The sequence below is a fragment of the Tenrec ecaudatus genome, chromosome 13 (assembly GCF_050624435.1).
Source record: "Tenrec ecaudatus isolate mTenEca1 chromosome 13, mTenEca1.hap1, whole genome shotgun sequence".
Lineage (NCBI taxonomy): Eukaryota > Metazoa > Chordata > Mammalia > Afrosoricida > Tenrecidae > Tenrec > Tenrec ecaudatus.
This window is the reverse complement of record NC_134542.1, coordinates 138520730-138547524: the sequence shown is the minus strand read 5'-3', so window position 1 is coordinate 138547524 and position 26795 is coordinate 138520730. Positions and strand designations below refer to the sequence as shown.

Below are 26795 nucleotides of genomic sequence, written 5' to 3'. Positions count from 1 at the left end.
AGATTAGGCTTTTAGATGGGAGCAGGGTTCAGAAATGGTCTGCAGCCACAGACTCAAGGCTCTGGGAGCCCAGAAACTCTCTCTGCCCCCCACCCCCCATTATGTCTGGTTGTTTTATTCTCGCCTTTGCCTTGTTTAGCTTTCCTTGTCTCAAGGGCAGACTATATACAGGGGCTTCAAATCATTGTGAAGAAATAAAATTAAAAGACAACTGAAATTTTCCGTGCAGTCGATGAAGCCCCCATATTTGTTTGTGCATATGTTCACATATACATATGCATCTGTATTATATTTAAACCAGCAAGTTTCATGACACATATTTACCATCATATCATACTACTAAATGATGCCCTCTGTTTCCTATTTTATTTAGTTAAAAAAATACTGATCAGGGATTAGCAGACCATGGTCCCCTGCGCATTTTACAAACAGCTCTACTGGAACATACACACGCATGCACGCACAGGTAGAGGTACGCTGCCACATAATGTCCTTTCGGGCCACACCTGATCACACTGTCTGTGGGGGTGGGAGGAAGGGCGTGCTTAGGAAAGAAGGCAGGAGGAGTGGCTCACTCCAATGCCACAGCTCAGTCACCGACCCTGAGGCCCAGCAAGGCCGTGCAGCCACCAAGCATCAGGAGCTGCTGAGAAGCCGAGGCCCCTCTGATCTGTGCTTCTTCCTTAGGGGGCTGTGGATTACCTACCATCAGGATCCACAGGACTACTCATGTGTTACACATGATGGGATTTGAACATTACAAACGTATTATATTTGTGCAGGCAATCCCCAGATTACAAATGAATTCCATTCTCAAATCGGTCTTTAAGCCAAATCTGTATGTAAGTCCAAACAGTTAGGTAAGGTTGGTATCTAACGTCAGTTTGCCAATTGTTTTATCTTAATACATAAGATGCCTTTCTAAACATAAGAAATAGTAAAGAACCCTTCCAGGTACACGGAAACATCTTTAACATATTAATACAGTGACAGCATGTTTTAAAATATGTCATAGGTAGTGCCATTTGCCATTAGGAACCATTAGGTGAACCTCAAAATTTTGATATAATAAGCTTTGTTGGGGCTGGGTACATGTATGTGGTCAAACATCCAAAAAGTCGTGATGCGGCACGTGTGTGTACGTGCGTGAAATATATATGTGCATATATCTATGAAATATAACATTTGACTCATAACCATATTTTATATTTTGACTAACAACTATATATCTTATTGATTGAGACCAAAAGCTACTATATTAGGAGTGCTCTGTTCAAGACAGAAAAATAAGTCAACTTTTGACTGATGAGAATTTATCCTAATATACTGGGGTGGAGGGGAGGTCAATCTAAGGGACAAGATCTTGTGCCTAAAGTACAATCTTAAAAAAATATTTACCAATTACAAGTAGCCTAAAATGCTGCACTTCTCAAACTAACACTAAAATATTTCTTATGCTATTCAAATATCTAATGTGTGCCAGTTAGCAATTGCTGTATAATTACACTTTCCCCAAAACTTAGTGGGTTCAAATCCTTTTTTTATTTCCACACTTTTGTAAGTCTGGTAAGGAATTTCTTGTTCTCCTTATGATTGGTTCCCCATTGAGATGCTAACCTCAAAGTCAACAGTTCAAAATCACCAGCCTCTCTCCACAGGAGAAAGACAAGACTTTCTACTCCTGTAAAGAGTCACACACACTCTTGGAAACCCACAGAGAAGTTTTGTCCTGTCCTATAGAGTGGCTCTGAGTCGGAATCAACTGGGTGGCAGTGAGTTTTTGTCGGGCTGGTGGATGGCTCTGGAGATACAGGCCAGGCTTAGCTGATAGTGGCCAAATAGACTCAGGAGAACGAGCACAGCTGGCAGGTCGGCCGGGGGCTGGCTGATCATGGATGGCCTCAGCTGGCACAACCTAGCTGGTCTCCACATGTCTCTCAGACCGATCCATTGGGCGAGTCTGGGCATGTCCCCATGGCAGTGGCAGGGATTGGAGAGAACAAGCCTAATCATGTAAGATGCGCTCAGAAACAAACATGCAGGCACTTGCTAAACACTGCTTATCCATCCGCTAGCATCTCCTGATCAAAGCAAGTCACAAAACCAGTCCCAGGGACCAGGGAGGGGGTGGATGGAAACGTTCCAGGCAAAGGAGCGGGGAGGGGCCGTCATCAGGGGCATCCCAACAATCCGTCTAACACAGGTAATATTTCATTTTTATCATCCCTTGACAAGGGCAGGGGCTCTGACGCTCTTAAGTTTTCTCCTTCCCATTTCTCATGATCACTCTAAGGCAGAGAGGCCCAGTGACAAGAAGGCAGGTTCTACACCAGAAGAGGCCGAGCTGTGTCCCACCCCCCTAGCTCCCCTACTTCTGTCTTCTGTGACCCGGGGGGGGGGGGGCAAGTCTCCAAGCTGGTGCCTTAGTTTCCTCAGCGTAATAGCAGGATGCTGTCAGAGAAGTTGGCCAAGTACCTAGCTCAATGTCTGGTGCCGGCAGAACTCAACTTCAGTGCGATGATAATGCACTCTGCAAAGGATGGTGACTGATGGAATATCTTCACAAGGAACAAAGTCCGCCTTCTGTAATGGCAAAGTTACTTTACGTAGAGGAAGAGTTTCTGTACATAGAACGAAAGCACACTGGAGTCTGTGGTAGGCAGAACATGGACTCCCAGAAGGGAAGCCATCTGTCTTGATTCCTAGAGCCTGTGACTATGTTGTCCAACATGGCAGATAGGACAGACCACGCTCAGGGCCTTGAGGGGGCCGATTAGCCTGGCTACCCACAAGGTATTGATCGGATCACAGGGGTCCTGAAGCTGGAGTGCCTTCCCCAGCTGTGGTCCAAGAACCAGAGGCAGCAGTGGGACAGGGCTTGGTTCAACGCTGCTGACTTTGAAGATGAAGGAAGGAGCTGTGTTTGTCTCCGAGGGCCACCACAGCAAACGACCTGAGAGTGGCTGCGTTACAACAAAAGCTTAGGGTCTCACAGTTCTGGAGGCTGAAATGCAAACTCTGGCCACGACAGGCTCTCTTAGGAGGTTGAGGGGAAGATTTCCTTGTCTCTTCCAGTGTCTGGGGTCCCCAGGCATTCCTGGTTTGTGGCAACATAACTCCAACGTCTCCCTCCCTGTTCAGATGACTGCCTTCCCCTGTGGCTCTTCCCTCGGTCTATGGTCACCAGTCACGTTGGATTCACTTCAGTTGGGTTCACATTAACTAGCTGCATCTGCAAAGACCCTAACTGGAGGTTAGCAACTTAACAGATGGGACAGGTGGGGGAAACAATGCAACCCCCTACAGGGGCTAAAGCCACAGAATGTAGGTGGCCACTAGAAGCTGGAAAAGGCAAGAGAATGCTTTCTCCACTGAAGTCGCAGCCAGGAATGAAATCCTGCCAGCATCTTAACCATACCTGGTAAGGCCTGAGTTGGCCCTCTGGCCCACAGAATGATGAGAGTCAGTACATAACGTTTTAAGTCACTGAATGTGTGGTCACTTGTTATAAAAGTATTAGGAAACCAACAGAAGACTGACACAAACTTGCAATCTCTGTGTGAAAGGTGGACAATGAGGAAATAGAAAGTCCCCTCCGAAGCTTACTGGATTGTTGGTGTCAGGTGCGCAGGAGTAGGCTCCACCTCACCGCAGGCCTGGTTAGGACAGGACAACCATCCTCATGGCCATCAGAGGTTTGAGCCCATGACTGCTGCCCTCATGTCAGTCCGTCTCCAATCCATCTCCTCGACAGACTTTCTCTCTTTCACTCACCCTCTACTTTACCAAGCACGGCGGCTTTTCCAGAGACTGGTCCCTCCTGATAACATGGCCCAAGAACGTCAGATGACATCTCACTTCTAAGGAGTGTTCTGGCTATACTCCCTACAAAACAAACGTGTCCCTGCTTCCGGAAGCCCGTGGTAGATTGGATATTTTTTGCCAATGGCCTTGATTCAAAGGCATCATTGTCCACTTTTCACATGCATGTGACTCCAAATACCAAACACTGCCAGCAAGTCAATGCTGACTCAGAGCGAACCCCTGCGGCTTTCTGTGACTGCAAGGGTTTTAGGGGGAATAGAAAGCCCAGCCATTCTCCCTCAGAGCTGCCAGTCCTTTTGAACTACCGACGCTGCGGATCGCAGCCCAACGAATAACCTCTACACCACCAAGGCTCCCACGTGCATGTGAGGCAACTGAAAATACCAAGGCTTGGGTCAGGCACACTTTGGTCCTCAAAGTGACAGTTCTGATGGCTAACACTTGAGTGACGTCCATTTGCAGCAGCTTGGCCCAATGCAAGACATCCTTGATGTTTTTCCTCTTAAAACCACTGGGCCGATAGGAAGGAACTCGGGAATTTGGTGAATATTAACCAGGCATGGAGTCAAAAATGGAAAGGGGGATGTGATTCTCTTGCTGGGGCAGTTCAAAGAAAAGCCAGTACCAGAGAACAAGCAAACCATCATGATGAATACACACTTCACTTCACTTCTACAATGGTTTTCTGGAGCCAACTGATGGCACTTTCTCCAAACCGGCAGTTGGAGCTAAGATCGCACCCACTCCTTCTATAGACAGCATAGACTTTGAGGGGGCACGTGCATACACTCCCTCTCTGCTGCTCTCCTAGACACACACACACACACACACACACACACCCAACTTATGACCCTACAGACTGGGCAGGAGAGAGAGGCCTACAAGAAGCCCACTGATTTTAAAAACAGAAATCTTAAAAAGCACAAAAAAGTGAGAGCTCAAAATTAGGACCCCTTCTAAGAATATTCTTAGGCACATATTTTTTTTTCAACTGCAGTAAATGAGTGTACTAAGCCCATCTAAAAAGACATAGCAGTAGAATCCCACAAGTGTAAGAGGAGCTAGGAGAGGCCTTGTTTCAAAGCCGAGGACGTGCCTGAGTGGCCTGCATACTAACTGCAGAGCGGCCTCCTCACCTGCCCAGGCCAGAGTTCACCCACAACGCCACACTGCCCGGCTCATCATTCGGCAGACACCATAGCCTTCCAATGTGCCAGGCTCTGAGTGAGGAAACACAAGGAGCGCTTCCAATCTGTGCCTCGTGAAGCGCATTAATCCGCTTTTTGGGTTTTTTCTGGAACAAACCTTTGAAAACAGCATTCTGTTTCTGGAGTTCATTGGATATCATAATGGCAAATCTATAGCAGAAAATGTATAGCATTTACCGAATTACATTTGTAAGCACTAAATAATATACAGCCAAAAAAACTAACCACGTGACTTAATTCTGACACGCATACACTTTAAAAAGCAAATAAAAAGCCCCGCTGCCATCGAGTCAGTGCCAACTCATAGCGACCCCACGTGGGTTTCTGAGATCAACTGTTTACAGGAACAGAAAGCCCAGGCTTTCTATTGTGGGGCTGCTGGTGGTTTCAAACTGCTGAACACTAGGATCACAGCTTAACCACTATACCACCAGGGCTCCTCTAAAAACCTAAATAAGGACATTGACTTGTACGTGTAAGGATTACTGAGTCAGTCTAAAATTTACATGTAGATAAATATAAAATGATAAAAACCATGGTACATAAATATAAAACCAAGCTCACTGCCATCGAGTCAACTCTCGACTCAGTTAACATGTGTGCGTCAAATAAATAAGATGAGAGGAGGGGAGATACACCATCCTTAAGTCGCTGGAGACTAGAATTGTATTAAGGAAAAGCAGTACAGATAGGAAGAGATGCGTGAGGACCAGCTCACAAGTGTCTTAAGACTGGGGAGGCTTCCTATGATGGACACCACTGTGGGGTCTTAAAGTTCCTCTTCCCCTCCAAAGTTTCCCTGGTTGCTCTCCTAAATTACAGAGGCAATGCAGAAGGACCTACTGAGAACTACTAAGGAAGTTGCCAGGGAAAAACAGAAAGATTCCAGTTAGCAGCTGACACGCAGAGCTCCTTAGAGATGCACAGGCAATGGCCCGGTCACTTAGAAAACTCTTCAGCATAAACACTAAACAATAAAGCATCACAGCTGAAAATAGCTTTAAAAAAAAATTTTTTTTAAAGCAATGCAGCTGCAAGGAGTTTGCCGTCAAATGCCGTCGCTCTTTGGGAGTAGTCAGTTGCTCTGCCGTGGCCAGGATGAGAGCGGGGAAGAATCTGCCCAGGCTGGATGGCAGGGCAAACTCCCAGCCACTTGGCCCATGCTGCAGCCCTACCCCACGGAGCACCACTACCCTGGCCAGCCCCCGTCTGAACCTCAGTTTTGCAATAGTAAGACCTCACTTAGGAAAACAGGAGCGCCCTGGTGGCTCAGTGGTTAAGTGCACGGCCCCAAACTCCGAACCCATCAGCTGCTCCCCGGAAAACAGAGCTTGGAGGGAGGGCGAGGGTCTTCTGGCAGAGATGACAGCAGGAGAAACTCTCCGGGGCAGTTCGACTGGCTCCACAACGTACCAGAACAAGGAACGAAAGGGACGTCGACGCTGAGACAGAACCCGCAAGGCTCTGGATGTCTACAAAGAAAATCGTTCCAAAAGACAGTACTACTTATCATGGGTTCTTCTCATTGATGGCGTCCCCAGGAGGTGCAAGTGGTTAACACACTCAGCTGTGGGCGGAAGGTTGGAGATTCGTCCGTGTCTACCCAGAGGTCCCTTGGAAGAAAGGCCGAGGAATCTGCTCCTAAAAAAATCAGCCAAGGAACCCCTGGGGCGCAATTGCTACTGGGTCATGCATGGGGCGCACATGCTACTGGGTCGTGCATGTGGCCCAGAGTCAGAACCAAATCCATAGCTGCTGCTTTACTCTTCTTAGGCAAACAATTCAAATGTCAGCTAAAGACAGGCGGCCCACACAGGCAAAGGCAACACGAGTTTCCCCCATCTTTTCCCCTGTGTATTACTATTATCATTCAGGAAGGACATTCCATTTCTCCTTTATATCCTTTGTCATGTGTGCTCAATGGCATGAGGACAGAGTGGGGCCTAGAAGCGCTTTCAATCCTCCTGTTTTTCAACATAAGCACAGAGGTTCAAAGTGGCCGCAGGGGCCCAAGCTCCATGTTCATTTGCATACTGCTGTCTAGCTGAAGCTCACTGTACTGTCTAGGCCTACACTTTAAACTCCTTGAGCAGCTAGGGATTATTTATTAACCACATGCATCCAGAGACAGGCGAGAACACAGACAGCACCCAAGGCCGGCCGCATCAAAAATAAAATGAAGGGAAGTGGGCTGCACCGTTACCCTCAGTGGGAGACCTGCAGCAAGCGCAGCGAGCCCAGGGGCCAGAGACCTATTCTGCGGGGCCTCTGCTCAGGTTCGGAGGCCTCGCAGCCACTGTGGCATGTCCCCATGGGGAACCTTATTGGGGCTGTGAAGGATGCCCCTGATGTCTCAGCCAGGTCACTCCTGATCCTCCCCTTGCTCCCAATGAGCATACATCACAGCAGCAGAGAGCACTCACACAGAGTGCAACCTACACCGACTCTCCAGAAACTACCCTGTAGGACTGGGCCGCAGGGGGAAGGAGGGGAGACGACGGGGGAGGACGGGGACGTCCAACCTGCAGGCCCTTCTTAGAAGGCTTGGACAAATCATTGACAGCAACCAACAGTTCCAGGCAACACATTAGAGGTGAATTAATGAAATGTGTGACCAAATGTCGCTGGCCAATTTTTAAGTTGATAATTTGGTATGGCCTGCGGGTGTTGTCATAAACATCCACGTGGCTCTTGGAAGAAAACTGGTTCCCCACCCCTGCTTTAAGATGTCCAGCTGCAAGCATCCCCTTCGGAAGGAGGAGGGGGTTAGACCCTCCGCGATGAGTGGCAGGCAACGTGCACACACTGGCCTCTGCTGCACCGGATTCCGTGTGACACTCGCTGGAGGAGAGTCACGGGGGCTTCTGAGTGGGGCTGGACAGCCTCCAGAGACCATCACATCCTCTTCCCAGGTCATTTCTATAAGCAAAGTGGGCCAAGCCCCGTTCCATGGCTCCAAGTACTCACAGGAACAGGACTGATTTTGCCCCGGCTAGATACGTACCTATCTGGCCCTCGGGGACCAAAGACAGAAAGAGAAGGAACCCAGGGTGTCTCTCTGAAGACCCATCATCCTGAGTGTCTAAGACCCCTTTCTGCCTCTGTTGGAAAGAGGGTGCTGGGTAAAGCGGGGCCGGCTTTTCTCGCCTTAACAAGGCAGCACAGCCAGGCTAGCATGGGCCCTGGACCCACAACACCTGGGTTCAACGCTTCTTCTGCTGCTTGCTACGACGTGACCTTGGGTAGGTTTTATAACTTCAGACTGTCTCCATTTCTTTACCTCTAAACTGGGAGGAACAACAGTACCCGCCTCAGCGTGGCACTGAGGACCAAGGAACAGATGAGAAGTACATAGAATGGTGTCACTTATACAAGATTGTCTTGTTTTGTTTCGGGGGAGAAGTTTACATCATAGTCATGCCCTCCTGCCCAGCCCTCCTGCCCAGCTGTTCTTAACGTTTCTCAACCAAGACATAATCGCTATGTGACCACACACGCCATGCTCCCATGGGTGGACTCAGATGTGGGAGACTCGAATGTAGCGGAGACATTTGGAGTAGAAGACTTTTCTGTGTGATATTTATATAAAGCCTTTTGGCAGCGTGAGAGGACGGAAGAGCAGCCTGTGATGGGAGAAGACACTCTCTCCCAATGGTCACATAAATATCAGAGGGATGCTAGTCAGTGAGGATGTTCTCACTCTAGGAAAAACCAAGGAGTGCTTTTCTTCTTCCTTTTAATTTGAAGTAAATCCATTTCAGACACCAGTGCTGAACTCACTAGGACCAAAGTACTTAGGGCACCTCATTCCTGAGTGCATGGGCCCAAGGATGGAGACATAGTCCTTAGCCATCTGCCCCACGAGGGGCCACGGTCCAGGAAGCCCCTGAACACTGTCACGGACACAGGGCCAGTTTCTCAAGGACAACTCCTCTCACCACACCCAGCCACACCAGCTGCCACACCTTGACCAGGTTTGGGAAGCCAGACACAGGACACCAAGAATCCCAGGAGGAAGGCCCGTGGGCTCCTTCCTAGAAAGCCGTGTTCCGTTATGAGAGCTACAGGACTTGAAGGAAAAAGCGTGACTCTTCGACCGCTCCCATGCAGCTGTGGCGAAGTCAGGGCGGGATGCATTTCATTGTGACATTGAAAACAAGACAAGGAAAAGCCAGCCCAAATGCGCAAACACAGCTCAAGTCTCAACCCTTGCAGCTGAGAACACGGGTACAGTACTAAGGCTCCAGGGACCCACACTGGCCGATTTCCAAGAGCTATTTGTTTGCATTAACACACTGAAAGAGAAGGTCAGAGAAATTTAAAGTGAGCAAGTAATTTAGAAGAAGGACATCTCTATCTCCCCAAGGCCAGCACGGTACAGGGTGTGTGGCCGACGCCAGGGGAAGACTCGGACACACCAGCAGCCAGCATCTCAGCTGCACCTGCGCTTGTGTTGGTACAGGACCCTCCCCAGGTGCTGTGAGTCAGCCCCAACTCAACGTGACCGGATGATAAGCACCACAGAGGTTTCAATGGCTGAGCGAGCTTTCACTCCTAAATTGCCAGTGATTTCTTCCGAGGCACCTGTGGGTAGGCACAAGCCTCCAGTCTCTGGGTAAGCAGTGGAGCATGATAATCATTTACACCACTCGGGGACACCTGCTGGGAACACAGGATGAAAAACGTCACAGGAACATTGCCTAGATTAGGAACTCGATGAAAACAGAGTTGGGAAGAACTTCACTTAATTTCACACAGAAAGCAAGAAGTACATCACCTCCTGCCTCCTAAGAGGGACTCTGAAGTTCAAAGCGCCGATGAACTTTAAAGGCAAGCTGGTAAAACCTGCGCTGACAAGTACCAGTTACTTATTTACCTCCCACCCAAACTTCTCAACTGTCACAAACACAGCACACCCGTTTCCAATGTGTAAAATCCTTCCGCTCTCCTGAAGGACCTGCGTTCTAGATTACGTAAAACTTCCTTCAGCCAGAACTACCCAGAGACTGTTCACTTGGCACCCGGCAGCACCTTCCCCAGATTTTTACACACACAGGCACGCAAAGCTCCTGGAAAAAGAACTAGCTGGCTGGTGGCTATAGTTCATACACTCAGTTGCTAACTGAAAGGAGGATGGAAGTTCGAATTCACTCTGAGGCAGCTCAGAAGATATGTATGGAGCTCTACTTCAAATAAAAACCAAATATCAAACTCATAGTCATCCAGTGAATGCTGATTCACGACACCCCATAGGGCAGGATAGGACAACCTCTGTGAGTTTCCTAGATTATAACTCTTTACAGGATTAGAAATCACGGAGCCGCTGGTGGTGTTGAACTGCAGACCTTGGGGTTAGCACAACGAATAACCACTCCACTCTGTGGAACAGAGTTCTACCATGGCATACATGGGCTCACCATGAGTCAGTCAGAAAAAGCTCAGCAGTCCCCTCGTATATTGCAGTCGCACAGGCCTATGAACCCCAACTTCCCAGAGCCAGGAGAACACACCACTCAAGGAGCAGAGCTGAGTCTGACTGGTCTCAAGAAATGGCAAAGCGAGGACCTCTCTGGAGGAACTCGGCACAAGAGGACATGGACTTCCCAACGCTGGTCTTCCTACAGCTGCTTTTCGCCGTTTTCAAGACACGTCTGTAGAGGACAAAACTTAATCTGGAGGTTGCTTGGCAGTGACCTTAGATCCAGAGTCACTCAGAACATCAGGAAGAGTCATGCCAGGTGACAGCCAGAAAGGACCCTGAGCAGTCCCACTGGTCAAAAGGAGGGCCAGGGCCTTCTCTCAGCGAGGGTCACAGGAAGGACTATAGCACTTCAACACTTTTGGAGGCCAGCTGGGCAGACGTCTATTTTTAAACTAAGAAAACTGAATGGGAAGGCAGAAAATGTGGATTGTTGTGATCTCTTGAGATCCTTTCCAGCTTCTACCACAACCCACTGCATATGCGCATACATGCACATGCTTATGGAAATGTACAGGGATGTGTGAATACACACACGCGCACCCACAAGGACTGTATTCACACTTCCAAACACCAGGCGCTTGAAATGGGTACTGCGGAGGAGATCAAAACGCCCAAGAGCTGCTTTGCAGCCAATCCACAGATGCCACAGGCAGATCTAGGCAGAGCCCCCAACCCGCCAACCATTGCCGTCCCACCTTAAACCTAAGTGCCAGCAGCATCTGTAGATGCACACCCTGCAAAGCCCCAATCCAAGACTGCAGACTTATTGCCACCAGTAAGCCAAGTCTCTAGCACCCTCAGCCCGCGAAGACGGGCTAACACAATGAAGGGAAAAAAGGAAAGCAAATCACCACAGGCCAGAGTCAACTGTGCTGCCAGGTGACAAGAGGGGTAGGCTTACCTCTCCTCCCTGGCCAGTTGAGTACAAGGGGCAAAAAGGTCACCCACCTCACTTTTCAGGGTCTTTCTACATGAGATTGACAGATGGAATATGAAGTTGGCAAATGGCAAAGCCTCTAGAGCAGGGATCCTCAAACTGCGGCCGGCCAAGGACATTGATTCTGCCGGCCGGGTGTTTTTCCCCCTTTTGTTTTTTTACTTCAAAATAAGATATGTGCAGTGTGCATAGGAATTTGTTAATAGCTGTTTTTTTTAAAGTATAGTCCAGCCCTCCCACAAGTCTGAGGGACAGTGAACTGGCCCCCTGTTTAAAAAGTTTGAGGACCCCTGCTCTAGAGAAAAAGGGGTGCACTACTAGATTCCTAGCAGTGCTAATCAAATCTGAGGCTGTCCAGCCCACCCCTGATCAACCACAATAAAAAGAGTTTGTAGGTAACATGGGGTGAGTGGATAGGCAAAGGAACTGATGCACCCAGACATATGGAGATGGCTGCCTGGGAAACTTTTGTGACAAGGGAGTTCGGATCCTGAGTCAAGGCACTTCAAGGCTAACACCACTGCTGTATGTGGATTGGGACTGTTAGCAATTTTACAGGACACCACACAATTGCCCCCCCTGGGTTTCCAAGGCTATAAATCTTTTAAGGAAGCGGACTGCCGCACCTTTCTCCCCCAGAGCAACTGCCTACCTTTGGGTGAGCAGTCAAGCCAGCCAGGGCTCCCAGAGACAAAATGCACACATCATGTGTACTACGGCAAGGCATTTTGGTTACGTAAATTTTGCCACCGTTTTTTAAAAAATGAAGAGTGGGTGGGTGGAGGGTGGTTCAGGATGTGTGAGTGGCACGGAATTCTCACGGAGTAAAAGCCAACCAAGACACCAGGTCCTAAAATTAACTGGGATACCACCCAGGCTCCCCGCTTGCCTGTCTTTACAAGGAGAGTCACTCCAACCCCTCTCTGGCTTCCACCCAAACCTCAGCTTTCCCTTCCCCAAGTCCACAGTGCAAGAAGTGCCCGACCTTCTCCAAGGGGCATGGGAGCCCAAGCTGGCAGCGGCCGGCGCCCGCCTTGGTCAGGGCCTGATGGTCGGTCAGTGCTAGGCCCTGCCTAGACCAAGACTCCAGCATCTCCAGCAACCATAAACCGCGCCTGGTCCCCGCAGCCTGCGAGGCGCTGAGCACCGAGGGCACTCTAAACGTCTCTGGACAATGCAGGCGCCTCCTTCCCGCTAGGGCGCCGTGGATGCCAAGCCGTGGCTTTGTGTGTGACAGCGAACGTGTGCGAGAACATCACACACCCCCTTCCACGGAACCCGCTCGGGGAGCGGGGTCCGAATACTCAGCAGCGGGCTCAGCGAGCGCGGGGCTGTCCGCAGTCGGCCCTGACGCCAAGGTCTCCGGCCACCCGGCCTAGAATGCGGCCGTGGGAAGCAGAATGACATCCACACCCCTGTCCCCAACCTCCGGGCGGCCGGTGCGAGCTGCTTCCGGACTCCCGCAGACGTGAAGGCAGGTGGGCGGGAGAGGTGCGGAGAGGGGGCAGGCGGACCAAGGACCCCCCCGCTCCGGTGCCCCGCCGCCCCCAACTTTACCAGCGGCACGGGCCTGGCGGGGGCCCGGACTGCAAGAGTCGGCAGGAAGTTCCCGGGGCCGCACTGAGCATGCTCTGGGGAGTGAGTGCGCGGGGGTGGGCTGTGCTCCCCGCAATCTCCCGGCCGGGCGGCCGCGCCGAGCGTGGCGGCGGGATCTGGGGCACCTGGCTGTCCCCGCGGCTGCGAACGAGCCCGAGGCCTCCGAGGCCCCGAACCCGCCACGCCCGCTGGTCGCATCCCTCCCGCCACCGAGGGGTCCCAGGCCAGCCTTCCCCCGCCTTCCCGCCAGCCCTGCGCGCCCAGGTCCCGAGGAACACCCCCCCCCCAGCCCCGCCGGCAGCGTGACCCCACTGGGTTCCTCCGCGGCCCGAGCCCCGGCCGCCATCCCCGAACTCGCGAAGCCTGGGCTTCCTCCGGGCTCGCCCTTCGGAAACCCCAAAGCCCCCTCCCCACGGGCCTTGGGGAGCGGTGGGTTCCCTCGCCAGGGCTGCTCCAGGCAGGTGGGCGCCCCTCAGAGCGTCCCCAGGCAGCACTTCAAGGCCAGCCACCCACGCAGACGACGGAAGGACAGGGCGCGCGGACCCCCGACCCCCGGGCGGCTTCTCCCGCCGCACCGGCTCCCCGCGCCTCCCAGTCCCCTCGGCGTGCACCGCCCCGCGGGGAGAGCGGCGCCCACGCGAGCGCCCAGACCCGGCGGCTCTTACCTTCCTGCCAGGCAGCCGCGGCCCCCGGAGCGCCGCCGGCCGTGGTCTCGGCGGGTCCCTCAGCGCGGCGGCGCCGGGTCCGGACGCCGGAGCTGGCGGCGCGGTTCCCTGAGTTGGGTCGCGCCCGGGGCCGCCGCCGCCGCCGCCGCGGTAGCCGCAGGGCCGCCGCCGAGCGGCCGCGGTAGGGACGGTGTGAAAACTCCCAGCCCTGGCACGGCCGCGCAAGGCGCGTCCACGCTCCGTCGAGACGCCGCAGAGATGCAGCTCCGGGGACTCAGTCAGCCAGGACGGGGAGGGGTCTGGGGGGCTGTCCGTAGTTCCCTCCAATCCTCTGGAACCCGCTTTCCCCAACTTCTCCCAGCCTCCAGGACCGCGGCTTTGGAAGACAGGGTTCCGGCCAGCGACGTTCGGCAAACTCCCCGCCCTCCGCGGCTGGGTGCTCAGCCAATTCGGAACGCTGCAGCCTACCAGGGGCCGTCTAAAAACTCTCAACCCTGACGGAGAGCACTTCGGGTCCTCTGGTCCCCGCAGTCCGAGGATAAAAATGAGCTAGCGAGGACATCTGATCTTGGCCATCAGTATATTCTAGCAAGGTCAGGGGCGGTGTGCAAATGTTGATATGACGCCGCATCCTCCAGAGTGGTGCAGTCCTGGCTTCTAAGAACCAAAGGACTTCTAGCATTGAGGCCCCAGGAGAGGGCAGAATGCGGGTTCCAACGCCTACCCTTGCACACAACTTAGTGAACCCCCTGAGCCTCAGTTTCCTCCTGGATTAGCGGAAGCAGGGTCAGTTTCTACCTCTTGGTGTTTATGACCTTGGGCAAGCTCCGTAGGCATTGGAGCTCAGCTTCTTCCTAACAAGGACACAATCTTTGCAGCTCCCTAAGGTTGTAATGAGGATGGGATGAACTATGTTTAATGTACTTGCCGATGCCCGGCACAGTAGCTACTCGATAAATATATTCTAGTCGTCTTTCTCTGCCCTCTACCGTCCCCGAAGATTCTGGGCGTACTGGTCAAGCATTGTGCTGTTAAAGCTTGGGTACATTCAGAAAGAGAGAAAAACATACCCTATGCCTTGAAGGAACCATGAAGAATGTTGGCTGACAAAACCAATTGAACGAATTCCCAGGGGAGAGAATTCATGCAGTCACATCACGAAGAACCATAAATCAGCCCCAATAAAATGATTTATTAAAAAAAGAATCATAAATCAGCCTTAAGTGTATCTGAAATGGAGACAGGGTGGCCAGGTGGCTTACCTTGGGGTGGACATAGCAAAGTTCATAACTCTTAGCAAGTTCCAAGTCCTGTAGCCAGTTACTACCTCCCTTTGTCTTGTGAATCGGAGTTTCCCTGACCTTTCCTGCAGGAGTTCTAGCATCTTCTATGACTAGCTCACTTCTATTGCTCACTCTCCACAGCATAGACAGACAGAGAGAGAGAGAGAGAGAACACCCCTTTATTGCTACTGGGTGAAGGCATACAGAGCAGATCATTGTTTCATATTCAACAATTCATACACATTCTGAGTCACCTCATCCATTGCAATCCCCTGGGTGCACCCTCGCTCATCTCCCTTTCTCCCTGGATGTCTATTTCCATTCCTGCTTTCCGAAACCATCTGAACTTTTTCCTTGGGTAAACGTTGCCCTTTTGACCGTAAATAGTTGATTTTTCTGACACAGAGGCCACTGTTGTTCCAGACTTGAAGGTGAGAGTCATAATCTTGGAGTTCATAAACTTTCAAAAGCGGAAGTGCCTATAACTTTAGATCATAGAAATGACTTATTACAATTCCGAGTTCAATTCTCCCGTTGTACAGGTGAGCTCCCAGGGCCACAGGGTTGGCTAGGGAGATTTCCTGTTCCCGGACTATAGCAGAAGGCAGCCGTTGCCCCTCTTGTATGGAACATATTAGACCAATCCTATCTTTAACCTCAAGTTGGATAAATGCCTCTAACACCTCCTGACCAGGTGTGCTCTCCAGACGATCAACCACTTAATCCTGTGCTCCCAGAAATTGTCCAGCTAGCACTCAGGGATCACAAGGAAATCTTGTGGGATAGGAATCTTGCATAGAGGACAATTAAAAGGACAATTCCTCTTAATAATAAAGACTTTTTGTCTTTCCTTGCTTACTTGCCTTGTGTATTTATCTCAGTCCCTTGGAAGAAAATGGCTTAAAGCCTCTTGATGCCCAGAGAGGGAAATAGAAAAATGATGACATCTGGTGGCCAGGACTTTCTTTGCTTTGAAAAGTATCATACTGATTCTAGTCAGAATAGATTCACATCGAAACCAACTTCCTGGCTTATCCATCTTTGTGCCACCTAGACAACTAGAAATTCCGGTAACATATCAACTCGTGAAACTTCAGGGACTCTCTCTTATAGAAGGAATTACAAAGGATTACTATTTCAGAAATGTCTATAGGTGTCTAGGTCTATAGAGAATAAAAGTGTCCAGGAGCCTCATTGGTTTGGGATTCACCTTCTTGCACTCTGCAGCTTCTGGGTTTTCTACACTGAAAGTCGTGGTGTGGAGCCAGTCTACCAGCCCCATTTTCCCAACAACGTGTGCTTACTTCATGTCGCTGTGTTCCATTTTGGTTATTCTCACAATATTTCAGACTTTTCACAATGCCCTTCCACACTTCATAGATTGTAGAATCATGTAGGAACTGTTTTACTATGAAAGTCTCTCTGTGGCGATGCTCTGCAATGTCTCCACCATATGCTTGTGTCATGGCTCACTACCATCAAGTTGATGGTGGCCCTGTGTCCAACAGAGCAAAACACAGCCTGGGCCCGGGCCATTTCACAAGTCTTCTTTGGTCTGAGCCCACTGTTGAGTCACTGTGTCAGTCCATCTTGGTGAGAGCTTTCTTTTTCACGGCCCCTCTACCAAGCAGGATGTCCTTTTCCAGGGACTGCTATTTCCCTAACATACCCAAAGTGTGTGCGACAAAATCTCGCCATCCGTGCCTCTAGGGAGCATTCTGACCGTACTTCTTCCAAGACAGATTTCTTTGTTCTTTAGGCAGCCCATGTACCTCCGATATCCTTTGCCAGCACCGTCATTCAAATGCATCAATTCTTGTTCAGCTTTACTGGGTCAATGTTTAACATGCACAGGCATGTGGGACAGCTGAAAAGACAGTAGTTTGAGTCAGGCACGCCTTAGTACTAAAAGTAACATCTTTTCTTTCAGCACTTTAAAATGGTTTTGTACAGCAGATTTAGCCAATACAATGAGTCCTTTGATCTCTTGACTACTGTGTCTTTGAACATTTATTGTGGATCCAAGCAAGAGGAAATCCTTGACCTCAATCTTTTCTCTACTTATGTTACCTATTGGTCCACTTGTAAGAATTTTTACTTTCATTACATTGAATTGTAATCCATACTGAATACAGTGAGGTGGTAATGTTGCAATCCTTGATCTTCATCAGTGTAATAGTTAGGTTTTTGTGTGCCACCGTGGCTCCCATAGGAACGTGTGGGTGGAGTTTAGCCTGTCAATCAGGTTGCAGCTGGATTGGAGGGCTACCAAGATAAATGGCTCCCTGAAGGCCAGCCTCCCTCTCTCTCTGCTTCTTCTTGTTGAGACACTCGGAGAGCTGGAGGAGCCACGTGCTGGTGGAGACGGATGCCAGCACAGAGATGCTTCCACCGCCACTGGCTCCACAAGACTTTTCACCCACCAGTCTGTGCACTTGGCATCCTTGCTTGTGACTTTGTGAGTCTAGAGGGCTTTATGGATGAGTATCAGACTTACGGAGTAGTATTGGACTTACGGATTTGATCTGGACTGGGCTGGGATATTTGCTTGATATCTAATTACTTCTCGGTATAAAGCTCTTTCTTATGCATACATGAGTGTCACTGGATTTGTTTGTCTAATCAACCCAGTCTAGCAGAATCAGCAAGTACTTCAAGTCCTCCTCACTTTCTGCAAGCAAAGTGGGATCATCCGCATTCTTCTTCATGGTGTTCAGGCTTCTCAGATAGTTTGCAGATTGAATCAATATGGTGAGAAGATTCAGCCCTGATGCTCACCTTTCCTGATTTTAAACCATGTAGTATTACTTTGTTCTGTTTCCACAACTGCCTCTTGATCCATGTGCAGCTTCTGCATGGGCACCATGAAGTGTTCTGGAATTCTGATTTTTCTCAAAGCTATCCATGGTTTGTCATGCTGTACACAGGCACGTGCCTTGGAGTCAGTGAAACACAAGCAATCATCTCTCTGGAGTCTTTCCATACTGTCACTCGATTTTTCTTCAGTTCTTGAGGCTTCAGTTTTGTTCTCGAGCTCTTTGCGCTTAAGCTATGCTGCGCATGTTCTTCCTTTTTGGTTTTCTAACTCTCAGTCTTTGCACATTTCATATGTTCCTTTGACTTCTCTAGCTTCCCTTTGACATGTCTGTTCAGCTCCATGACTTCAGCATTTCTTCCCTATGGCTTAGCTGTTCTACAATTACTGAAAGCCTCAGAGGTGCTTCTACTCCGATCTTTTCTTTCTTTCCTGTATTTTTAATGACCTTTTGCTTTTTTCACGAATGAGAAGTTTCAGAAACATGCAACCAACTTGATGTGAAGGGACATGGATGCAATAGAGACTTAAAAACTCACCTGCAAGGTACGTATCTGGACAGTCCCTCTCAGAAGGGCCATACAGAAAGGATGATGAATCCAGGCATGGTATGGCACTGATGGAGCACATAATTATCCACTGGTTCTTTGATATTTCTTCTCCGGACTAGTGAGGCTGTTGTTTGTTTTGCCTCATCAATCATGTTAGATTTGCTATGTTCCTTTGTATATTTAAGATCATTCAGTACATGGAAGTCAAGATAGACAAGCTTGTAGAAATAGTTGCAGGACTAATGGTTCCCTGAGAGTATGGGACGTGTGTGTGTGTGTGTGTGTGTGTGTGTGTGTGTGTGGTGGGGTGTGTGTGGGTGTGTGTGGGGGGGGGTAATGGGGCTTTGCTGATTGTGTAACTCCACTTGATGGGATTGAACAACCGAATTGTATGTGAATGGGTATATTAGATTGTGTAGCTGATGTCAATACAACTATTATAAAAAATAAAACTTCAATACTAATAAAGTATGTCTTCACTGTTCAAATTGTATAAAACTATACATAATAAAATATCTATTACGCAAGTCTTTTAAAAGTGGGAAGCATGCAATTTGTCTTGGAGTAGATCTCTATAAAACACTTTTCTGTTAAAACAAATTTTTACTTATTTTTTTACTTCCAAGGACCTGAACATTTATTTAATGGTTTGGAAAATCATCTATTACATCATCTGGAAATACCGCCACGATTGCCTTTAACAAACAGAAATGTAGTCTCTCACAGTTTCTCACTCACTGTCATCCAGTCAATGCCAACTCACAGCAACCCTGTAGGACTGGCTTGAACTGCCCCTGTGGGCTTCTGAGAATGTAGCTCTTTCCCGGAGTAGAAAGCCTCATTTTTCTCTTGAGGAGCAGCTAGTAGTTTCCAATAACTGACCTTGTAGGCCGTAGTTCAATACATAACCACTATGCCACCAGGGCTCTATGTTAATTTAGGAGGCTGGAAACCCAAAACCAGGCTGCTGAATCTAAGGGGAGACTTGCTCTGTGGGCTTTGGGGACAGGTCCTTCCAGACCCTTCCTAGGAGGTCTTCGTGTGTCTTGACCTTACTCTTCTTCTGGGTCTAGGAGTTTCTCAGTGCAGGGCCCCCAGGTTTCAAGGACGTACCCTACCCCCTCTGTTCTCTGCTCTCTTGCATCTTAAACACAAGAGGGTGAGTCTAAGATATTACAGATTGGAACTCAGGGAAACTCCCCTTAGCGTAAATAAGGGCTATGGTGGGATTGGGGGATTAGCATTTAATTATTTTACAACTGTTTGGTTAGTCAGATCAGATCACATCATGTGGATCATTACATAACTACCACATCACACCATTGCATAATAGACAAAACACAGAATTATGGTCCAGTCACGTGGGCACATATTTGGGCGGGAGACACAGTTCAGTCCATGAGAGTGAGGCATTGGTGGTTAATGGCAAAATTCTCATCTCCCATATGGCTGTGAGATATAGCCAACAGACTTTGGGCACCATCATCACACACCTGTTCCTAGAGGCTGGCATGGTGTTCTGATGCTGTGGATCCTTGGTAGCATAGTGGGCTAAGTGTTGGGCTGCTAACCACAAGGTCAGCAATTTGAACCCAGCACCCACTCCAAGGGAGAAACCTACAGGGGCAATTCAACTCTGTTGTGTAGGGTCATTATAAGTCGGAACTGACCTGATAGCAGGGAGGTTTCTGCTTTGTTTTGTTCGTTTGTCTGAAATGAACTTGGTTGTCACTAAAGACTCCAAGTCTATTACAATTTTACTTTTCCTGCCTATTTTTAAGCCACTCAGACTACTATTTAGGTTTGAGGGTTAAGGAATCTGCAGGGATTTTGTGTTGTTTTATTTTTTAAAGAAACATACTATATATAGTTATACAAGTCCCAAGAAGTGAAATCAGCAACAATATCCTATTAAACCCTCCATATATGCAGATGTCTTTTGTTTCCTCTCCACACCTACCCCCAAGCCTGGCATCCCTCCCCTCTCCCTGTTCCCGTCAGGTCCCTGTCCTCCTCATCGTCATCAAAGTCTTGTCTATGGGTGTTTAAATCACATTTCTTCTTTGTTTTTCCTTGTAACAATGTGTCATGAGCGGCGTGATCAATAACTACTTAATGCTCTTAGACATTTCCGAATGCTCGGTTTATTCATTGCAAACACACATCACACCATCTAAAAATAATTCAAATTACTAAGGATAAAAGTATGGGAGCAAGTGTGAGCATAAGGGCACAATAACAGCACTCTGCACACACATCATTCTAGCATCACAGTCCCAGCAAGCATTGCCTTCCTCGGTGCGCTCACCCCGGGCAGAGTTGGAGAGAGCAGGAGTTGATGTCTCCTTGGATCAGCTGCTGATTCTTGGCGATGGTCCAACTTCTTGGCTGGGCCCTAATGTCACATGTTACCTCTTCTCTGAAGTGGAGTTTCTTGTGTTTGCTTCTTTGGAGGAGGCTCAACGTCTTGCAAGGAAGTTCTACGGTGCTCCCATCGCAATGGTGGTATTAAAGTTTTATCTGAAGATTGGCTGAGTTTGCTAAGCAAAGTGTTCTCTCGTTTTGTCTCTGTCTTGTGGTGTCTGAGAGAGTTGTCATGGTTTTTTATTGAGGCACAAAATGCCAAAGTATGAATGTACCAAAGTTTGTTTATCCATTCCTCTGTAGTTGCGGTTTTTAGTTGTTTCCATGTTGTTGCTATTATGTAAATTACTACAATTACCCTAAGTGTGCGTGCTTGATCTTGTGGTAGTCTTGATTCCTTCGCAGGGGTCCTCACACTGTTTAAACAGGGGGCAGTTCACTGTCCCTCAGACCGTTGGGGCCAGACTACAGTTTAAAAAAAAAAACAAACTATGAACAAATTCCTATGCACACTGCACATATGTTATTTTGAAGTAAAAAAACAAATGGGGCCAAAACACCAGGCAGGCCGGATAAATGTGGCCCGCGGGCCGTAGTTTGAGGACGCCTGCTTTAGGGAATGTGCCCGGTAGAAAGATTGCCAGGTCTTCAGGTACTTCTATGTGCATTTATTTAAGGAAGTGCCACACTGATTTCCAGAGTGGTTGTACGAGTCCCACCAACAATATAAAGGCATTCCTATCTTTCCACATCCTCTCCAGTACTTAGTATTTTCTGTTTTATTGAGTTTTGCCAAAAATGTTGATGTCTTAATTTGTATTTCTCTGGTTGCTAATGATCTCAAAATGTTCTGCATATAATTGTGGGCCACCTGGTAGTCATTGCTGGTAAATTGTCAGTTCATGTCTTGTGCCTAGTTTTTGATTGGGTTATTTGTATTTTTGTTTGTTTGTTTAAATGGTGTAGTTTTCTATAGATTTTGGAGGTTTGCCCTTTAGCTGATGCATTATAACTGAATTTTCCCCCAATCTGAGACTTCTCTGTTGATGCTTTTCATGGGCAACAATGTCATGCTTTTAGAGAGTTCCAGTTCTTTTTGTCGTCTTATATGGTGTGTATATATCTCAGTATGTTTGGTGGTATGTTTATGCCTTGTATTAGGGTCTTTAAGTTTGTCCCTATTGATCAATTGATAATCTTAATGATTGTGTGATTTATATTTTGGCCTTTGATCCATTTTGAGTTTGTTTTTTACCTGGCGTGAGGTATGGGGGTTGCTTCATTCTTTTGCAGGTGAAGATCCAGTTTTCCCAGCATGACTTGCTTAAAAGGTGTCTCTTGCCCACTTAATATGTTTTAGTTCTTTATAAAAAACTAGGTGCTTGATTGTCCTTCTGGGTTCTCAGTTCTAGTCCGTTTATCGTCATAGCTGTCATGTACCAGTACCAGACTGTTTTAACGACCGTGGCTATACAGGAGGTTTAGGAGTCTGGGAGGGAACGGCCGCCTATTTTTCTTTTCTTTTTTAATAATGCTTTATTGATCCTAGGTTTCTTTCCTTTCCATATGAAGTTGGTGATTCGCTTTTCCATTTTGAAAAATGGTGGTGGAATTTGGATCAGCAGTGAGTTTTATTGAGAAAGCGACTAGAAAGAAAGACTTGGCAATATACTTCTCCAAATCCCCTAATGGTCACAAGAGATCCGTGTGTAACCCATCGTGTGGATGGCACAGGGATCGGCAGGGTTTCATTCTCCTGTGCATGGGATTGCTCTGAGCCCAGGGGTTGACTGCGACCGCTAACAAGAGTGACAACAAGGTCAGGGACAGAGCGATGCTCTAGCCATGAAGGTGTTTGGAAGAAGTTGACATAGTAGGACCACATGGGGAGTAGTGGGACCTAGTGACTGTAGCCCTTGTGTTGTTAATGCAAGCAACCCCGCCTGGTATACGGTGAGAGCACCAGCGTTACCGATTCTGATGGATGTGGATGAATATAAATGCAAGCCTCTGAGCTGGTTCTCCACCTTCTGTGCAAATGAATTTCTGTGCTCTCTGAATCAAGTCACAGTGAGTTGTGGTTGCTGTAACTAAAGTACTACTTGATAACATTACAAAGAGGAAGTCTAACACCCAGGGACACAGAATAAACCAGGGCTGGATTACCTAGTTTGGTTTGAACTAAGGGCTACAAGCTACCTAGTTTAAGAGTTTAGAACGTTGGTAGTCACCGAATGCAATGGTAAAACAATCTATTAAATTATTGATTGTATGAGAGGACTTCAAAAAGTTCGTGGGGGGTGGGGGGGTCTCATGATCTTTTCATTCCATTTTCAAAACCATTGTGAAGTCCCCTCTTTTCTCCTAAGAGAGGTGTTGCATTGGTCAAACCAAATGGTCTGGTGTGAAAACCCACCGGCCATCCCATGGAAATAAGACAGAATAGTCTATTTCCATAACGATTTAGACCCCTGGGGACCATACAGGGCTCTTCTACTCTGTCCTGTAGGGTTGCTATGAGTTGGAATCAGCTTGATGGCAATGGACTTGAGATTGTGGGAGAGTGATGGTCCAATGAGAAGATGCCCTTTGAAGTCAAGCTATTGGGAAACATTGTGGCAGCTGAGAACTACAAAGACTCTGGGGTGAATTGATTGTTTTTCTGATGAAATTTGACTCATAAAGAAAGAATAATTAGCTGAAATTCTTCATTTCTCAACTTAAATTTCTAAATTCTCAGTTCAAGGATTTTTTATGACACCAAAAGCAAAGAACCAAACAAAAAAAATAACAAAAATACTTCTTATTTTGAGAAAATGAATGCTCAGTAGGTGAAAAACTAATACAGAATTTCATCTTGTGAGTTGCTCACTTACAAAGTGATTTGAAGTCACAGCCTAAGCACTTTTTTTTTAATCATTCTATTGGAGGCTCATACAATTGTTATCACAATCCATACATATATCCATTGTGTGAAGTACATATGTACATTTGTTGCCATAATTCTCAAAACAATTGCCTTCTACTTGAGCCCTTAATATCAGCTCCTCATTTTCGCCCTCCCTCCCATTTTTATAGGTCCAATATAACCCTTTTCCTGTTATTGGAAATTTGGGAGGGGGAAATATTATAATAATTTTATAATTTCAATAATTTATATTAAATTTTAAAAATTGTTTTATTCGGGGGTCATACAACTCTTATCACAATACATACATACATCAATTGTGTAAAGCACATCTGTACATTCTTTGCCCTCATCATTCTCAACACATTTGCTCTCCACTTAAGCCCCTGGCATCATGTCCTCATTTTCCCCTCCCTCCCTGTTTCTCCCTCCCTCATGAACCCTTGATAATTTATAAATTATTATTTTGTCATATCTTGCCTTGTCCATCATCTCCCTTCACCCACTTTTCTGTTGTCTGTCCCCCAGGGAGGAGGTCACATGTAGATCCTTGTAATCAGTTTCCCCTTTCCAAGCCACCCTCCCTCTACAGTCCCAGTATCGCCACTCACACCACTGGTCCTGAAGGGATCATCCACCCTGGATTTCCTGTTCCTATCTGTACCAGTGTACATCCTCTAGTCTAGCCAGACATGCGTGGTAGAATTGGGATCATGATAGTGAGGGAGAGGGGGAAGAAGCATTTAGGAACTAGAGGAAAGTTGTATTTTTCATCATTGCTACATCGCACCCTGTCTAGCTCATCTCCTCCCAAAACTCATCTGTAAGTGGATGTCCAGTGGCCTACAAATGGGTTTTGGGTCTCCACTCTGCACTCGCCACCTCATTCACTATGGTAAAATTTTTTGTTTTGATGATGCCTTATACCTGATCCCTTCGACACCTCGTGATTGCACAGACTGGTGTGCTTCATCCATGTGGGCTTTGTTGCTTCTCAGCTAGATGGCCGCTTATTTACCTTCAAGCCTTTAAGAACCCAGAAGCTATATCTTTTGATAGCTGGATACCATCAGCTTTCTTCACCACATTTGCTTCTTTACCCTCTTTGTTTTCAGTGGTTGTGTCAGGAGGGTGAGCATCATAGAATGCCAATTTAATAGAAGAAAGTACTCTTGCATTGAGGGAGTACTTGAGTGGAGGCCCAATGTCCTTCTGCTACCTTAATACTAAACCTATAAATGTATGCACATAGATCTATTTCCCCATCCTCATATATAAATATATTTGCATATGTACATGTCTTTATCTAGACCTCTATAAATGCCCTTTGCCTCCCAGCTCTTTCCTCTATTTCCTTTGACTTTTCTCCTGTCCCACCATCATGCTCAGTCCCCACCAGGGTTTCCGCAATTCTTCTTGGTTACATTACCCTTGGTCATGCCCTACCAGGCCTTCCACACCCTCCTCACCACCGATTTGGGTCACTTGTTGTTCCCTTATCCCTGGGTTTGTTAACACCACTACCTTCCCCATCCCCCCACCTCCCCATCTCCCATGTCCCCCTGGAACTGTCGGTCCTGTTGTTTTCTCCTCCAGATTGTTCATCCAGCCTATCTTTTTTAGACAGACCTGCGGAGATAATAACAGGCACAAAAACAAGACAGAGCTAAACCAAGCAACAATATACAACAAAACAACAACATTCCAATGATAAAAACTAAAATAGAACACAACAAGAAAGAAAAGCTTATAGTTAGTTCAAGGATTGCTTGTTGGCCTTTAGGAGTGTTTTACAGTCCAGTCTGTTGAGGCACCATGCCCTGGCCCCAAAGTCCACCTTTAACATTCCCTGGGGACCTCACCACTCCATTCCCTTGCTGTTCTGTTGCACCGCATTAGTGTTTATCCATGGTGTGGTGGGATCAGATCAGGCATAATTCCCACACTGTGTCTCTGGTGTGGTCCCCTGTAGGGCTATGGGTCAGTGAGGGGCGTCAGGTCTCCTAGTGGGGCCGGCCATGTGGTCCTCTCTGTCGACTGGCTGCTCTAATTGGGAACATCGTCCTCACTCACTACCTGGTGGGCCAGGATGTGCTCCACTGTCTCCTCCTCCCCCTTCATCTGCTCCCCTGTGCTCCGATCAGATATGTCCCTCTCCTGGAGCTGCAGATTCAAAGCTGTCTTTTGAAATAAATTGTTAGGGGGCAGTGGTGGCTAAGCACTTTCTATGCCTGGAAATCAAGGGTATTTGTTAGAACAGAGTATGACCCTGGATTCTTTAGATAAAGCCAGAGAACCAAACCAGTCGCTGTGGAGTTGGTTCAGACTCATGGCAACCCCACGAGTGCACAGTAAGCATTACCCTTCGGGGGCGGGGGGGGGGGTGAGGAGTGGTTCTAGGATGCGTCTTTTCTGAAGCAAATGACCAAGCTTTTCTTCTGAAGCATATCTGGGTAGGTTTGAACTGCCGACCTCTTGATCAGTAGTCAAGGATGTAACTGCACTCCACGTGAGTGGAGATAGATGGGAAAATCACAGGGCTTATTGTACTCCACATCCTCAAATCGTCCACCGGCCCCCCTTTGCGAGTGACGGTAATGATGAAATTGTTGTTGCCGTGATGCAAATACATGAACAACACCTGCCATGAAACCTCGTACCTTACCCCAAACCTATCCCAGCCCTTTCTTCTTCTCTTGCACTACAGAATCTAACACTAGCAAGCCCCAAGAGGCCAGTTTGGAAGGCAAACCCGGAGGGAGAATACTTGCCTACCCATGATAGGTATTGTGAGAGTCTGCTAACTTATAAAAATGAAATTGTGAGGAATGCATTTAGAGAGAGATTCTGAGAAGGATAGACCTCAAAAAGGAGGAATAGGGTTTCAGATCAGGTTGAATTTATTGGTAGGCGGCAGCTACCAAAGATTCCAAATTCAACATACTCACTTGGGTAACTGGGAGTATGTCATCAGCTGCTCTCCTGCCTGGCTGAAATCTAGGCTCCCTGGGAGGGCGGGTGGGCAGGTGTGTGTAGGAGGGTTGGGGTGTAAATAATGATCCTAGTTGCCACTCACAGAGCCCTGACTACATGCCAAACACTACTTTTTTAAAAAAAAAGCATTTTATTGGGAGGACTTACAGATAACATACATTCCACAG

The 26795-nt window shown here is 47.9% G+C and overlaps 1 protein-coding gene across 2 annotated transcripts in view; it reads right to left on the bottom strand.

Moving 5' to 3' along the window:
• The window catches only part of MGAT5 (alpha-1,6-mannosylglycoprotein 6-beta-N-acetylglucosaminyltransferase), a 441795-nt gene extending 427667 nt beyond the window's left edge, over positions 1 to 14128 (bottom strand). For both annotated transcript variants that reach the window (XM_075530286.1, XM_075530287.1), the window contains exon 1: positions 13714 to 14128. The gene's annotated coding sequence lies outside the window, so the exon portion shown is untranslated. The remainder of the gene's footprint in view (positions 1 to 13713) is intronic.
• Positions 14129 to 26795: the final 12667 nt, after the last annotated feature.